At 36.8% G+C, this 4,308-nt stretch overlaps 1 long non-coding RNA gene across 1 annotated transcript; it reads left to right on the top strand.

Moving 5' to 3' along the window:
* Positions 1–2,978: 2,978 nt before the first annotated feature.
* On the top strand, positions 2,979–3,255 carry LOC132067998 (uncharacterized). The gene is made up of 2 exons (XR_009417303.1): positions 2,979–3,104; positions 3,145–3,255. It is a non-coding gene; the product is annotated as an uncharacterized LOC132067998 (long non-coding RNA).
* The last annotated feature ends 1,053 nt before the right edge of the window (positions 3,256–4,308 follow it).

Genomic DNA, 4,308 nt, shown 5'->3' with positions numbered 1-4,308 from the left:
AGCCCCCACCCCAATTGGGCTCCTCAAGGGGTTTTTCCTTTAAGGGAATAACGTACGTTTTAAAAATTTTCAAAAAGGAAAAAACCTTAATTTTCCCCCGGGTCCCAAAGTTTTCCCAACGGGAAAGGGCATCCCATTAAAAAAGGCGATCTGGGGGATAAAAACCCGGTTTGAAAAAACCCCCCCGGCAAAAGGGAAAGCAAACATGACCTTATTTTTGGGAAATAAATTGATATTTTTGTTTCCAAAGGATAAAAACTAAGGGTTGATCTCCCCCAAAATATAAGAGGAGCTCCCCCAAAACCATATTCGATGCTTGTCTCTTCTCCCAGACTCTCTTTTACCTCTTTAGGTGATTTATAGTGTGAAAAAAAGGGGGGGTTATAATATGGTTTGGAGGTTTTGTTAAAAAAAGATTAAAAACAGGTGTGAACGTGGACCTTCAAACCTCGTTTCCAAACCTTTAAACAAGAACCCCAACCGGGGCCGGGACTAGGATTCGCAGTGAATACCGAACCGGTATAAAACTTACTGTGTCATTTACGTTACTGCGTCTTCCGCTTTGTGTTTACGAGCGAGCAATCGTATTTGGTCTAACTGGTCGACTACCGGAACGAAAAATTTACGATTCACCCCCCCTCTTTGTCTTTCAAAAACTTCTCGTTCCTTTTCCCACTCTTTCGGTATCGATCTCACTCCGAAGTTCTTTGTCATGACACACCGCCCGTTTCTCGGGCCTCTCTCCTTCCAAATCAGTATCTCTTTCCTTTCTCCTCTCACTTCCATCTCTGTCGGTATTTTTCACTATCATCATCTTCTGCGTTTCTTCGCTCCCAATTGTTGAATTTTCTAGCTCATTGTTTTCCCAGGAACATCAACCATTTCTACTTCCCTCTTCACATGGTCCTTTTCCCAGTCCTTTGGTCTATCCTTATCCTTCGAAAGATCATTTCTTTCCTTTTCCCTTTCCTCTTTAAGCAACTCCTTGTTATCAAAAGTGCTTCCGTTCTTTCCTTTTTCTATCTTTATCTTTGTATTTATCGTCCCCTTTCGAATCCATCTTATTTTCAGCAACGGCTTCACGCACTTTAGCAAAATCCCTGTTCTCAGAATTTGAGACTTCTTTTCCTATCTCGGCCGCACCATGGGTTCTTGGCGCATTCCATGGATCTAGAATTTTTGCCCTGTTTTGTTCTTTAGAATCTTTCCAACTCACCGCATGAACTTTGTCCTTGTACGCCTTCATCTCCCTATATTCGTGATAAGTATCCCTAATGCCTAATGTTCTTACCATCATCGTCCTCGGTTCTCAAATCTATCATCCTTGTCAACATTTAGCCTTTGGTAACTCCCTTAATTATTTTTGCATCGCGATTCTCGACCTCGACCTCCATTGTTATTTTCCTTGGGCTCCAACCTATTTTCTGAAGCAACAGAATGATCAGGATGTGAAACGATTGGACATGATGACACACGGTACATTGGTAGCACAGGAGATCTTCTATCTACATCTCGTGATGATTCAGTCCGTTGACCTTCCGCATCCGAAAGATTACGCCCCACATCAAAAAGAGGCATGATATTCGGGAGTTCCCGAGCTCATCACCTTGGGAAACGCACCGAAGTCATCATGTGAATACTTTGAAGCAGAAGAGTAACTATGGTTACTACTGCCACCATTTCCACCATCCTCATGTGGTCTTTTATTCGGAGAACCACTCATATCTTGGCTTTTTCAGCATATAAATTAAGGAACCTCAAGAACCACAACCTGCAAAACATTAAATCCTTATGAATATCATTAGGGGTGGCAAGATTAACCATAAAAACATGACTCACGCAACCCGTTCAAGTTTGGGCGGGTCATTGACCTGCCAATTTATTAGCTTAGCCCATTTTAGGCCATCTAAAAGTTGGGCTGATATGTAACCAAAATGGGCTTATATTTAGCCCAAATTGACCAATAGAAACCTTGTCAATATATTTTCAAAAATACTTTGTTTTGCTTGATATATATGTATATATATAGCCATAATAAAGATAAAAATAGCTTCATTAGGTACTTAAAAATTTATAAAAGAAATCAAACTTAGTAAGAATTCGGCGGGTCGGCTTATTCTGAGAAAATAACAACGAAAACCAACTACAGGCACAAAGTAATAAACTTTTCACCAAATCCATCAACAACTTAACAATGCAAAGCCATTTATAAATAACATTCACTTGCTAGTGAAGATCTGCAAGCCGCAGACTCTCGAAGCCAGCTTCATGACTAACACTAACAAAAATTCCACGATATCAGTTAGGGGACTCGGCATCATAGATCTCTTTTCTATTTTGTGAATTCAATTAAAGGCAAGATACCATCTTTTCTATCTTTGGTTAGTACCAAGCTTACAAGCTTCAAAATTTGATATAATAATGAGCAAAAATAATTGCTCACCAGCATTGCCATTTCGATTCGAGCAAGTAGTAAATGATCTTCCCTCTATAGACATAACCATCACAAATCAACAACCAAAACACCATCAACTAAAAAGAAAGGGAAAGTAGATGTAGAAAAATAAAGTAACAACAAAAACCACATTCATTAATCAATCAACTACGACTGGGTTTGCCAATTTCACTCTACTACTAAAAAAGATTGTCTTTTCAAGCAAATTTCAGGTTCTCTATTATCTCAAAGGATTAGTAGTTAAAAGCTTATCGCCCACAAAAATTGCCAATTCCAAAGTACCAAAGAAAGTTTTTGAACAAGTATCATTAGCTTAGAATAAGTATAAATGATACTAAGAACTAACAAATACAAACAATGCTAATGAAATTTTGAATACAAATACAACTAACACAAAATAGATGATAATGAAAATTTTGAATTTAAACAATGCTACGGTTGAATTTTGAAGCTAAAACAGAGTAAAAACAATAATGATAGTATTACGTTTATCAATAGCTTCAAATAAGGCTTCTTCATCATCGATTTCTTCGCGTTCAACTAGCTTTAACTGTTCTTCAGGTCTGAAAATTGAAATCAATCAACGCATTAGAATAAAAATCACAATTTAGAACGTTAAGAAAAATAGTAAACACAGAGAGAAATAGGAGTTTTAGATTACTTGAATATTCATGTCTATTCTTGTAAAGGAATAAACTTCAGCCAAGCAAAATCGGGGAAAGGTGCAATATAATTTTGGGAAAAGGGATGTTGTAAGGGCAGACTGGTTAGGTTCTTATGACCATTTTGGTCTTGTTTTTTGGTGTTTGTTTTGACTTTTTGTTGTCGGGGTGGTGGACATAAGGAGAGATGGCTTATTTCTCTGGTAAAAAGGGTATAAGTTTGTCCTTTATTGGATTTTCTTGGAAGCTGTTCATCTATATAAAAATCTGCAAAGTGATTCTTTTCTTTGACTTTCTTGATTATTCCCTCTAATTGCCTTTACTTTCTTGATTATTCCTCTACTTGCCTTTTCTTTGACTTTCTTGATTAAGAATTGAGGTAGCTTTGATAAATCAAGAATTTGATCTTAAAGTGACTTCCCATATTTTGTAATAACACTTGATAAAGAAATCGAAGAACATCTATGCCCTTAAGATATTAAATTAAAAAGAGAAAATCTGAATTTTGAATCTTTTTGGGAAGCCGTAAAATAATTAAAGTTCCTATTAATGGAGAGTATTGAAAAACGATTCTATTTTGGTAAAATAAAATTTTATGTGGCGTGGCATGTAAAGTAGGAGAGAATGAGAGTTTTGTGTGGTTAGTATATTTTGAGAAAATAGTAATACTTGGGTGATATTCTAGTCCTAAAAAAATAAAAGTGATATTTATAGGTAATTGTTAATACATGGTTACCATTTAAGGAATTTACTCTCAAATGTATACTAAACAGTCATTCATAAAACTAAAAGCAAAAACACAAAGATATCTAAACAACTTAGCGAAACCATCGGAGCTTTATCTTACATCCGCTGTCAATCCTTTCTTTAACAGGTGCTCCAACTTGTTTCATGGTAGAAGACATTGTGTTGACGGCATCTATGCCCTTATCCGCTGTGGACGTCAGGGCATAGACGGTGTATCCGTATAGTACTTGCTAGCTAATAAATGTCAAATGGTTGTGATTTCCAAAACAACCTCTTTTAGGGTTCGTCCTCCTAGGATCAAAGGGGATCCTAGCAAGTAACTTAACCATGTTAGATGGCCTACTGTTGTTATGTTGCAGGATTGTTGTGGACACTCTTTCATACTCCAGAACATGCGAGATGCCGGTACTCAATTTAGTTTTATCAAAAAAAGATATGTTAGGC

The sequence above is a fragment of the Lycium ferocissimum genome, chromosome 8, assembly GCF_029784015.1.
Source record: "Lycium ferocissimum isolate CSIRO_LF1 chromosome 8, AGI_CSIRO_Lferr_CH_V1, whole genome shotgun sequence".
Lineage (NCBI taxonomy): Eukaryota > Viridiplantae > Streptophyta > Magnoliopsida > Solanales > Solanaceae > Lycium > Lycium ferocissimum.
The sequence above is the reverse complement of the archived record's forward strand: the minus strand, read 5'-3'. Positions and strand labels throughout refer to the sequence as shown.